General features: G+C 43.9%; 1 pseudogene; it reads left to right on the forward strand.

Moving 5' to 3' along the window:
- LOC135561642 (parkin coregulated gene protein-like) overlaps positions 1-13,522 on the forward strand; it is a 325,154-nt pseudogene that overhangs the window by 164,496 nt on the left and 147,136 nt on the right.

Raw genomic sequence — 13,522 nt, forward strand, 5'->3', positions numbered from 1 at the left:
CCAGGACAGTGGAGTCAATCACCACCTTCCAGAGACACCTGAAACCCCACCTCTTTAAGGAATACCTAGGATAGGATAAAGTAATCCTTCTCACCCCCCCCCCCCCTTAAAATATTTAGATGCACTATTGTAAAGTGGCTGCTCCACTGGATGTCATAAGGTGAATGCACCAATTTGTATGTCGCTCTGGATAAGAGCGTCTGCTAAATGACTTAAATGTAAATGTCAGAGCAAAACCAAGCCATGAGTTCGAAGGAATTGTCCGTAGACCTCCGAGACAGGATTGTGTCAAGGCACAGATCTGGGGAAGGGTACCAACAAATGTCTGCAGTGTTGAAGGTCCCCAAGAACACAGTGGCCTCCATCATTCTTAAATGGAAGAAGTTTAGAAACACCAAGACTCTTCCTAGAGCTGGCCGCCCGGCCAATCTGAGCAATCGGGGAGAAAGGCCTTGTTCAGGGAGGTGACCAAGGACACGATGGTTACTCTGACAGAAAGCTAGACTTCCTCTATGGAGATGGGGAAAACCTTCCAGAAGGACAACGATCTCTGCAGAACTCCACCAATCAGGCCTTTATGGTAGGGTGGTCAGATGGAAGCCACTCCTCAGTAAAAGCCACATGACAGCCCGTTTGGAGTTTGCCAAAAGGCACTCTCAGACCATGAGAAACCAGATTCTCTGGTCTGATGAAATCAAGATTGAACTCTTTGACCTGAATCCCAAGCGACAGGTCTGGAGGAAACCTGGCACCATCCCAACGGTGAAGCATGGTGGTGGCAGCATCATGCTGTGGGAATGTTTTTCAGTGGCAGGGAATGGGAGACTAGTCAGGATCAAGGAAAGATGAACGGAGCAAAGTACAGAGAGATCCTTGATGACAATCTGCTCCAGAGCTCTCAGAACCTCGTACTGGGGCGAAGGTTCAACCTCCAAAAGGACAATGACCCTAAGCACACAGCCAAGACAATGCAGGAGTGGCTTCTGGACAAGTCTCTGAATGTCCTTGAGTTGCCCAGCCAGAGCCCAGACTTGAACCTGATTGAACATTTCTGGAGAGACCTGAAATTAGCTGTGTAGCTGATGCTCCCCATCCAACCTGACAGAGCTTGAGAGGATCTACAGAGAATAATGGGAGAAACTCCCCAAATACAGGTGTGACAAGCTTGTAGCGTCATACCCAAGAAGACTCGAGGCTGTAATCGCTGCCAAAGGTGCTTCAACAAAGTATTGAGTAAAGGGTCTGAATACAAATGGAAATGTGATATTACATTTTTTGCAATTTTTTGAAATAGAAAAAAAATCTTACAACCTGTTTTTGCTGTGCCATTATGGTGTATTGTGTATAGATTCATGATTGGGAAGAAAAAAAACTATTTCATCCATTTTAAAATAAAGCTATAATGTAACAAAATGTAGAAAAAGTCAAGGGGTCTGAATACTTTCCGAATGCAATGTATAGCCAAGTTATTGTTTCTCATTCTGTACTAAATTCTTGGTTTAGTCCTTTTTCTATATTTCTCTCTCTGTATTGTTGGGAAGGGCCCATAAGTCAGCATTTCACTCTTAGTCTACACCTGTTGTTTACCAAGCATGTGAATCATGTGAAAAAGAACATTTGATTTGATATGTTTGCCTCTCTTTCTCTCTCTTTTGTTCTATCTTTTGTTCTCCCTATCAGCGGGAGATGGAGTTAAGTGCAGCTGTTGGCCAAATTGCTCTGTGATTGGCTCTCACTTGTGCCTTTTCAAACCTCTGATTGCAGCCATGCCATTATAAGTCAAAGCCCAGTAACAAAAAACATTGATTTCAGTGGAGGGGGTGTGAATTCTGCGTGACCCCTTTCTTGGTCTTTTCTGTGTGTGTTTTTTTTTTACCTGTGTGTGTGTGTTCATGACATGCTGTGGTTAAATTTACCATGATATGTAAAGGATCACTGCTTAGACTTGACCATAGGAGGGTTTAATTGCTCATTCCCAATCACACACCTCCCTAGGGAAAGCCTCTACGAAAACAAGTAATGCTCACACACTACCCTCTCTTCCTGACCTCTAACCCACGACCTCTATCATGTGTGCACTCCATATAAATGTAATGACTAGAACAGCCATCCCCATTCAAATCAAAGTATGACTCGTACTGGAGGTAATTCTGCAGGGTAGTCACTAGCTGGTGTAACCGATGTGAAATGGCTAGCTAGTTAGCGGTGGTGCGCGCTAATAGCCTTTCAATCTGTGACGTCACTCGCTCTGAGACCTTGAAGTAGTGGTTCCCCTTGCTCTGCAAGGGCAGTGGCTTTTGTGGGGCAATGGGTAACCATCTTTCAAGGGTGCCTGTTGTCGATGTGTGCAGAGGGTCCCTGGTTCGAGGTACGGAAGCTATACTGTTACACTAGCACAGTCACAAAGTCAGATTTGAAACTTTAACCCCACTGCTAACATTATGCCTAACCCTAACCTTAAATTGAGACCAACAAGCAATTTCTATTAATTAACTGTTACGATATATAGACTGCAACTGGTAAATCTAGTGGAAATCACTCAGCTCTGCCTCCAGGACAAGATTCATCCCAATAAACGTCAACCTGCGTATGGCTATGTGTTGCGGCAGGCATATTGAGTATACTCATAACTTAACATTCTATTTTTATGGTGCCCTTCCTCTCTGTCCCCACAGATGCCCTGAACACACGGTCTGCACCATGTTGAAGATGCTGCAGCACCTGGTGGCGTCTGGAGAGGCCCTGGTGCCTTACTACAGACAGATCCTACCTATCCTCATCATCTTCAAGAACATGAACAGTGAGTCGCCCACCTTATAGATCGTTACAGTATGGCAGTATGTTTGATGGGTATTTTGAACGATGAAGTGCTTTTCGAGGTCGTTTCGGTTTGATTATTCAAAAAGTCATCACTGTTTTCGATTTCGGTTTCAGTTATTTATTTACATTAAATGCACTATGTACCTTTTTTGGGCGACCTGACCAAATTCACATAGAAATATAGATATGTTATTGAAAGCAAGTCTTACAAGCGGTAGAACGGTTCTACAGTATGTGCTCTATTTCTATGCTTTCTGTTCTTAATTTTTTTTAATGTCTTTGCTTTCGGTTTTGTACACCAGCTTCAAACAGCTAAAAATACAATATCTTCAATTATGGAAAATATATTTCACAGTTGTTTAGATGGTACAGTGATTCTCTACACTCTACTTGGTTACTTTGAACCCGCGGCCCTGCAAAATCACTGTCCTACATTACCTAGAGTGTTTGAAGCCAAGGAAGTCGGTTAACCTCTCTGGGATCGTTCGGGACGCTTAGCGTCCCACCTCGCCAACAGCCAGTGAAATTGCAGGGAACCAAATTCAAAACAACAGAAATCTCATAATTAAAATTCCTTCAATCATACAAGTATTTTACATCATTTTAAAGATACACTTCTCTTTAATCCAACCACAGTGTCCGATTTCAAAAAGGCTTTTCGGCGAAAACAAAACATATCATTATGTTAGGTCAGCAACTAGTCACAGAAAGCATTCTGCCATTTTCCAACCAGAGAGGTGTCACAAAAAGCAGAAATATAGATAAAATTCATCACTAACCTTTGACGATCTTCATCAGATGACACCTCCAGGACTCAATGTTACACAATACATGTATGTTTTGTTTGATCAAGTTCATATTTATATCCAAAAACCTCAGTTTACATTAGCGCCATGTTCAGAAATGCCTCCAAAACATCCGGAGAAATTGCAGAGAGCCACATCAAATAACATAAATACTCATCATAAATTTTGATGAAAAATAGATGTTTTACATAGAACGAAAGATAAACTTGTTTTAATGCAAACGCTGTGTCAGATTTCAAAAAAGCTTTACGGCAAAAGCACAATATTTAATTATCTGAGAACAGCGTTCAGCCACAAAAGTAAGCCATACAGTTACCCGCCAAATTGTCAAATAAAGTCATAAATAGCATTATAAATCTTCACTTACCTTTGCTGATCTTCGTCGGAATGCACTCCCAGGACTCCCACTTCCACAAGAAATGGTTGTTTTGTTCGATTACGTCCATATTTATGTCCAAATACCTCCGTTTTGTTTGCGCATTTAGTTCACTATTCCAAAGGCACAATGCGCGAGCGCAAAATCCAGACGAAAACTCAAAAGAGTTCCATTACAGTTTGTAGAAACATGTCAAATCATCTTTACAATCAATCCTTGGGGTCTTTTTATAATAAATCTTCAATAATATTCCAACCGGACAATAGCGTATTCATTACAGCAGAAAAAGAAGCCTGCGTGACCGTGCAGTAAACAACTGATTGGCCACAGCCCAGTCCACTTGTTGAAACAGCTCTTATTCAACCCCCTTCCACAATAGAAGCCTCAAACAACTTTCTAAAGACTGTTGACATCTGCTGGCAGCCCTGGGAAGTGCAATCTGGCCCCATAAACACAGCATATTGGATAGGCAATCACTTAAATGAAATTACAAACCTCAGATTTCCCACTTTCCCACTTGGATTTGTCTCAGGTTTTCGCCTGCCATATGAGTTCTGTTATACTCACAGACATCATTCAAACAGTTTTAGAAACTTCAGAGTGTTTTCTATCCAATACTACTAATAATATGCATATATTAGCATCTGGTACAGAGTAGCAGGCAGTTCACTCTGGGCACCTTATTCATCCACGCTACTCAATACTGCCCCCCTGTCACCAAGAAGTTTTAAGATGGCATTTCATAGAGACATAACATGCTCAGTTTAATTAAGCTACTGCAGGAAGTGACGTTGCAGGCTAGCTGTGCTGCCTTCTCATTGAGAATCTCAAGTTGAAGGGCGACCGGGGTACTGCAGGATGCCATTAGTAACTAAATTATCCTTATAACAGTATGCATGTATTTGAGTGATGGCTAGAGTGAATACTGTTCATGTTTGTAGCCTATATGGTGGAAGGGCAGTTTGCTTTGATTTTGTAGGCTATTCTTTTGGCGTAGTCGATGTGAGCTTCAAGTTGACCCACAGGCCTCACACAGCTCCGAGCATCTTCCAGGAATGCTCCCGCTCTTCCGGTTCCAGGATTTAAGGGCTTGATGGTAAAGCACTGAAATCAAATCAAAGTTCATTGGTCGTGTATCCAAATTTGACGATGTTATGGCAGGTGCAGTGAAATTATTGTGTTTCTAGCTCCAACAGTGCAGTAATACCTAGCAATAAAAACAATACACAAAATCCAGAAAAATACAAAATAACAAATATCAGAACGAGCAATGTCAAAGACCGGAATAGACATACCTACTCATTCAAGGGTTTTTCTTTATTTTTACTATTTTCTACACTGTAGAATAATAATGAAGACAAAAACTATGAAATAACACATATGGAATCATGTAGTAACTAAAAAAGTGTTAATAAAATCTATATTTTTTCCGATTATAGATTCTTCAAAGTAGCTAACCTTTGCCTTGATGACAGCTTAGCACACAATTGGCATTCTCTCAACCAGCTTCACCTGGAATGCTTTTCTAACAGTCTTGAAGGAGTTTCCACATATGCTGAGCATTTGTTGGCTGCTTTTCCTTCACTCTGTGGTCAAGACCATCTCAATTGGCTTGAGGTCGGATGATTGTGGAGGCCAGGTCATCTGACGTAGCACTTCATCATCAAATAGCCATTACACAGCCTGGAGGTGTTTTGGGTCATTGTCCTGTTAAAAACAAATGATAGTCCCACTAAGCGCAAAGCAGATGGGATGGCCTATTGCTGCAGAATGCTGTGGTAGCCATGCTGGTTGTGTGCTTTGAATTCTAAATAAATAACAGACAGTGTCACCAGCAATGCACCCCTACACCTCCTCCTCCATGCTTCACGGTGGGAACCACACATGCGGAGATCATCCGTTCACCTACTCTGCGTCTCACAAAGCCACGATGGTTGGAACCAAAAATCTCAAGACCAAAGGACAGATTTCCACCGGTCTAATGCCAATTGCTTGTGTTTCTTGGCCCAAGAAAGTCTCTTCTTCTTAATGGTGTCCTTTAGTAGTGGTTAATTTGAAGAAATTCAGCCATGAGGCCTGATTCACTCGGTCTCCTCTGAACAGTTGATGTTGAGATGTGTCTGTTACTTGAACTTGGAAGCATTTATTCAGTCTGCAATTTCTGAGTCTGGTAACTCTAATGAACTTATCTTCTGCAGCAGAGGTAACTCTGGGTCTTCGTTTCCTGTGCCGGTCCTCATGAGAGCCAACTGCATCATAGCATTTCATGGTTTTTGCGACTGCACTTGAAGAAACTTTCAAAGTTCTTGAAATGTTCCGCATTGACTGACCATGTCTTTAAGTAATGATAAACTGTCATTTCTCTTTGCTTATTTGTCCTGTTCTTGCCATAATATGGACTTGGTATTTTACCAAATAGGGCTATCTTCTGTATACCACCCCCACCCCCCTAACTGATTGGCTCAAACACATTAAGAAGAAAAGAAATTCCACAAATGAACTTTTAACATGGCACACTTGATCATTTAAATGCATTCCAGGTAACTACCTCATGCAGCTAGTTGAGAGAATGCCAAGCGTGTGCAAAGCTGTCATCAAGGAAAAGGGTGGCAACTTTGAAGAATCAAATATAAAATATATTTTGATTTGTTTAAAACCTCTCTAGGGTATGTGGGACGCTAGCATCCGGTAAAATTGCAGAGCGCCAAATTCAAAATACAGGAATACAAATAATAAGTCATTCATAAAATATACAAGTGTTACACATCGGTTTAAAGATGAACTTCTTGTTAATCCAGCCACTGTGTCAGATTTCAAAAAGGCTTTACGGCGAAAGCATACCATGCGATTATCTGAGGACAGCGCCCCGTGTAAAAAAGGATACAGACATTTACCAGCCAAGTAGAGGAGTCACTAAAGTCAGAAATAGCGATAAAATTAATCACTTACCTTTGATGATCTTCATATGGTTGCACTCACAAGACTCCCAGTTACACAGTAAATTATCATTTTGATAAAGTCCCTTTTTATGTCCCAAAAACTCAGTTTTGTTGGTGCGTTTTGTTCAGTAATCCAATGGCTCCAAGGCGGTCACGACAGGCAGACGAATACGTACTAAAAGTACCAGTAAAGTTTGTCGAAACATGTCAAACGATGTTTATAATTAATCCTCAGGTTGTTTATTGTCTTTATAATCAATAATATTTCAACCGGACAATACCGTTTTCAATAGAAAGGAAAAATAACAAATCAGGTCTGCTAACTTCCTCTGTCCTCTGACCAAAATGGCTTTTTACACGTCGTTTTTAAAAATAAAAGCCTGAAACCATGTCTAAAGACTGTTGCCATCTAGTGGAAGCCATAGGAACTGCAATCTGATTCCTAATCCGTTGGATCCTCTATAGGCATTGAGTTGAAAAACAGCCACATGAAAATAATTCCACTTCCTGGATGGATTTTTCTCAGGTTTTTGCCAGCCATATCAGTACTCACAGACATTATTTTAACAGTTTTGGAAACTTTAGAGTGTGTTCTATCCAAATCTACCATCTATTATATGCATATCCTAGCTTCTGGGCCCGAGTAACATGCAGTTTACTTTGGGCACGCTTTTCATCCGGAGGTGAAAATCCTGCCTCCTTTAACACTTTTTTTTGGTTATTATTTCATAGTATTGATGTCTTGACTATTATTCTACAATGGAAAACATAGTAACAATAAAGAAAAACCCTGTAAATAAATATATCATTAGAATAATATACACTCAGTGTACAAAACAACACCAGGTCGTTCCATGACATAGACTGACCAGGTGAATCATATGATCTTCAATCATTGTAGATAAAGTGGAGGAGACAGGTTAAAGAATGATTTGTAAGCTTTAAGACAATTGGATTGTGTATGTGTGCCATTGAGGTTAAATGGGCAAGACAAAATATTTAAGTGTCTTTGAACGGGGTAACGGGGTGTGCCTGGTGCACCGACGTCGTTTCAAGTATTTTAATTCCTTTTAGTCCCTTTTTTTTCTGTGAGCTCAATGTGCAGTTTCTGTGGAGATCAATCAGATCAAGACTGAACTGTGGGATGTAGTAGGGAGTTGTAGTTTCTCAACAGGACAATATTTACATATTTTTGCGCAGAACACATGGTAATTTACTACAATGACCATAATCCATTGCGCCCCCCTGTTGAAACTTGTCTGGTCTGAGCGGAGCAGACACGGAGATGAGAGAAGAGAGACCGCTTGATCGAGAGCGATAGAAAGCAGTTGCTTCGTGAGCCTAAAAATACGTGATCTAAGTGATTGATTGTTTTTATTCAGCAGTCATAAAAGCCTTATTTACTTTGAAGAACTAAAAAATAGTCTTTTTTTTCAGACAGCATAGACAGCAACTCTATAGAGATGATATGATGACTTGGAATGAAATAATACATTCATGATTTCATTTTTATTTTATTAAAGTAAGTGAATAAATAATGGTTAATAAGTGATGAGCAGTAAGGGGCAGTCACCACTATCATGTAATAATTGTAATTGTAATAATTGTTTTATTATGTGTTATTACAGCATTCAACTCACATAATGCATAGTGTGTTTAAAAGAAAATTGAAATTGAAAACCGTGATTATGTTTTAATAATAAAACCGAACAACCTCACAAAGGACAAATCACTCAGCACTAGACACACCGGGTGCTGTAGATGTCCTGGAGAGCCCTGAGTTTGAGCTCACTATTAACATGTCAATGCAAGAGTGAGTGTGTACGTGCGTGCGTGCGTGCGTGTGTGTGTGTGTGTGTGTGTGTGTGTGTGTGCTCGCTAGTACTCACTATGAAAGCTTATTTTTGTCCATACGTCCCCTGATTGTCCCATAATCCATCATGTTTGACCCTGCGTCGTGTTCTCCTCCTCTTTCATCTAACTAAACGCTCGATATTGAAAGCCATTTTCACTTTTCCTTTTTCCATCAATGTATTGGCTTTAGACTAGAGGACAACCAACGTCCTTCAGATTCACCCCTATCCTATGTGACACACGGCGTCTCCAGATTGGCATCCGATAGGCAGGCACTGTCAAGCCTTAAAGCGTCGACACGGTCCCATTCACAACCAGACGATGAAAAGCAGACCGACAGCTAGGCTCAGACAAGCCCCAAAACGCCATTCATCCATCGATGTCAGTAGAATGTGAAAGAAGAGTGGCATTGTGAATCAATCACTTAAACACAGGGCTTAAACAGGGCCCGAACAGGGGGCTTAAACAGGGCCTGAACATGGGGCATTAACAGGGCCTGAACACAGGGCTTTAGTTTCTTAATCAATATCCAATTTGAATCTCTTGTATCTTTAATTATGTTACATCATCTTGTTGCCATTTTAGTGTTGGGGGAGAATAAAAAGAGAGAGATAGGAGTAGAAATGCAAGGGAAGAAAGGAGAGAGAAATGGGGGAGAACAGAAAGGAGAGAGAGATGAGGGAGAACAGAAAGGAGAGAGAGATGGGGGAGAACAGAAAGGAGAGAGAGATGAGGGAGAACAGAAAGGAGAGAGAGATGGGGAGAACAGAAAGGAGAGAGAGATGGGAGAACAGAAAGGAGAGAGGGATGGGGGAGAACAGAAAGGAGAGAGGATGGGGGAGAACAGAAAGGAGAGAGATGGGGAGGAGAACAGAAAGGAGAGAGAGATGGGAGAACAGAAAGGAGAGAGGGATGGGGGAACAGAAAGGAGAGAGAGATGGGAGAACAGAAAGGAGAGAGAGATGGGAGGAAAAGAGAGAGATGGGGGAGAACAGAAAGGAGAGAGAGATGGGGGAGAACAGAAAGGAGAGAGGGATGGGGGAGAACAGAAAGGAGAGAGATGGGGGAGAACAGAAAGGAGAGAGAGATGGGGAGAACAGAAAGGAGAGAGAGATGGGAGAACAGAAAGAGAGAGAGATGGGAGAACAGAAAGGAGAGAGAGGGAGAACAGAAAGGAGAGGGGAGAACAGAAAGGAGAGAGATGGGAACAGAGAGAAGAGAGGGGAGAACAGAAAGGAGAGAGAGATGGGAACAGAAAGGAGAGAGAGGGAGAACAGAAAGGAGAGAGAGGGAGAACAGAAAGGAGAACAGAGAGGGAGGGGGGGGAGAACAGAGAGGAAGAGAGAGGAACAGAGAAAGGAGAGGGGAGAACAGAAAGGAGAGAGAGGAGAACAGAAAGGAGAGAGAGGGAGAACAGAAAGGAGAGAGAGGGGAGAACAGAAAGGAGAGAGAGGGGAGAACAGAAAGGAGAGAGAGATGGGGGAGAACAGAAAGGAGAGAGAGATGGGGGAGAACAGAAAGGAGAGCGAGATGGGAGAACAGAAAGGAGAGAGGGGAGAACAGAAAGGAGAGAGAGGGGAGAACAGAAAAGAGAGAGAGATGGGGAGAACAGAAAGGAGAGAGAGATGGGGGAGAACAGAAAGGAGAGAGAGGGGAGAACAGAAAGGAGAGAGGGATGGGGAGAACAGAAAAGAGAGAGATGGGGAGAACAGAAAGGAGAGATGGGGAGAACAGAAAGGAGAGAGAGGGAGAACAGAAAGGAGAGAGGGAGGGGAGAACAGAAAGGAGAGAGACATGGGGGAGAACAGAAAGGAGAGAGAGATGGGGGAGAACAGAAAGGAGAGAGATGGGGGAGAACAGAAAGGAGAGAGAGATGGGAGAACAGAGAGGAGAGAGAGATGGGGAGAACAGAAAGGAGAGAGAGATGGGAGAACAGAAAGGAGAGAGAGATGGGAGAACAGAAAGGAGAGAGGGATGGGGTAGAACAGAAAGGAGAGAGAGATGGGGGAGAACAGAAAGGAGAGGGATGGGGAGAGAGAGATTGATGGGGGAGAACAGAAAGGAGATAGAGATGGGAGAACAGAGAACAGAAAGGAGAGAAAGATGGGAGAACAGAGAGGAGAGAGAGGGAGAACAGAGAGGAGAGGGGGAGAACAGAAAGGAGAGAGGGAGAACAGATGGGAGAGGGGAGAACAGAGAGGAGAGAGAGAACAGAGAGATGGGGAGAACAGAAAGGAGAGAGAAAGGAGAGAGAGATGGGGGAGAACAGAAAGGAGAGAAAGATGGGAGAACAGAGAGGAGAGAGAGGGGAGAACAGAGAGGAGAGAGAGGGGAGAACAGAAAGGAGAGAGAGGGGAGAACAGAAAGGAGAGAGAGGGGAGAACAGAAAGGAGAGAGAGGGGAGAACAGAGAGGAGAGAGAGGGGAGAACAGAGAGGAGAGGAGAGGAGAGGAGGGGAGAACAGAAAGGAGAGAGAGATGGGAGAACAGAAAGGAGAGAGATGGGAGAACAGAAAGGAGAGAGAGATGGGGGAGAACAGAAAGGAGGAGAGAGATGGGAGAACAGAAAGGAGAGAGAGGGGGAGAACAGAAAGAGAGAGAGATGGGGAGAACAGAAAGGAGAGAGGATGGGGAGAACAGAAAGGAGAGAGAGATGGGAGAACAGAAAGGAGAGAGATGGGGGAGAACAGAAAGGAGAGAGGGAGGAGGGGGAGAACAGAAAGGAGAGAGAGAGAACAGGGGAGAGAGAGGGAGAACAGAAGGAGAGAGAGGGGGAGAACAGAGAAGGAGAGAGAGAGAGGGGAGAACAGAAAGGAGAGAGAGATGGGAGAACAGAAAGGAGAGAGAGATGGGAGAACAGAGGAGAGAGAACAGAAAGGAGAGAGAGGGAGAACAGGGAGAACAGAAAGGAGAGAGAGGGGAGAACAGAAAGGAGAGAGAGATGGGGAGAAACAGAAAGGAGAGAGAGGGAGAACAGAGAAGAACAGAGATGGAGAACAGAGGGGAGAGAGAGGAGAGAGAGGGGAGAACAGAGAGGAGAGAGAGGGGAGAACAGAGAGAAGAGAGAGGGGAGAACAGAAAGGAGAGAGAGATGGGGGAGAACAGAAAGGAGAGAGAGATGGGGAGAACAGAAAGGAGAGAGAGATGGGAGAACAGAAAGGAGAGAGAGGGGAGAACAGAGAGGAGAGAGAGGGGAGAACAGAGAGGAGAGAGAGGGGAGAACAGAAAGGAGAGAGAGGGGAGAACAGAAAGGAGAGAGAGGGGAGAACAGAAAGAGGAGAGAGAGGGGAGAACAGAGAGGAGAGAGAGGGGAGAACAGAGAGGAGAGAGAGGGGAGAACAGAAAGGAGAGAGAGAGGGGGGAGAACAGAAAGGAGAGAGAGATGGGAGAACAGAAAGGAGAGAGGGGAGAACAGAAAGGAGAGAGAGGGGAGAACAGAAAAGAGAGAGAGATGGGGGAGAACAGAAAGGAGAGAGAGATGGGGAGAACAGAAAGGAGAGGATGGGAGAACAGAAAGGAGAGGGAACAGAGAAGAACAGAAAGGAGAGAGAGATGGGGAGAACAGAAAGGAGAGATGGGGAGAACAGAGGAGAGAGGAACAGAAAGGAGAAGAACAGAAAGGAGAGAGAGGAGAGAACAGAGGAGAGAGATGGGAGAACAGAGAGGAGAGAGGGAGAACAGAGAGGAGGAGAGAACAGAAAGGAGAGAGAGGGGAGAGGGAGACAGAGAGGAGAGAGAGGGAGAACAGAAGGAGAGAGAGGGGAGAACAGAGGAGAGGGAGAACAGAAGAGAGAGAGGGGAGAACAGAAAGGAGAGAGAGATGGGGGAGAACAGAAAGGAGAGAGAGAACAGAAAGGAGAGAGATGGGGGAGAACAGAGGAGAGAGAGAGAGGGAGAACAGAGAGAGGAGAGAGAGAACAGAAAGGAGAACAGAAAGAGAGAGGGGAGAACAGAAAGGAGAGAGAGAGAAGGGGAGAACAGAAAGGAGAGAGAGAGGAGAACAGAAAGGAGAGAGAGGGGAGAACAGAAAGGAGAGAGAGGGAGAAACAGAAAGGAGAGAGAGGGGGAGAACAGAAAGGAGAGAGATGGGGGAGAACAGAAAGGAGAGAGAGATGGGAGAACAGAAAGGAGAGAGAGGGAGAACAGAAAGAAGAGAGAAAAGGAGAGAGAACAGAAAGGAGAGAGATGGGGAGAACAGAAAGGAGAGAGAGAGGGGAGAACAGAAAGGAGAGAGAGATGGGGGAGAACAGAAAGGAGAGAGAGATGGGAGAACAGAAAGGAGAGGGGAGAGAAGAGAACAGAAAGAGAACAGAAAGAGAGAGAGATGGGGGAGAACAGAAAGGAGAGAGAGATGGGGAGAACAGAAAGGAGAGATGGGGAGAACAGAAAGGAGATTAAGATGGGATGGGAGAACAGAAAGAGAGAGAGATGGGGAGAACAGAAAGGAGAGAGAGATGGGGAGGAAAGGAGAAGATGGGAGAACAGAAAGGAGAGAGATGGGGAGAGAGGAGAACAGAAAGGAGAGAGGATGGGGAGAACAGAAAGGAGAGAGAGATGGGAGAGGAGAGGAGAGAGAGAACAGAGATGGGGGAGAACAGAAAGGAGAGAAAGATGGGAGAACAGAGAGAGGAGAGAGAGGAAAGGAGAGGAGAACAGAAAGAGGAGAGAGAGAAAAGGGAGATAGATGGGGGAGAACAGAGAGAGAGAGATGGGGAGAACAGGAGAAGG

This window comes from Oncorhynchus nerka, linkage group LG18, assembly GCF_034236695.1.
Source record: "Oncorhynchus nerka isolate Pitt River linkage group LG18, Oner_Uvic_2.0, whole genome shotgun sequence".
NCBI lineage: Eukaryota > Metazoa > Chordata > Actinopteri > Salmoniformes > Salmonidae > Oncorhynchus > Oncorhynchus nerka.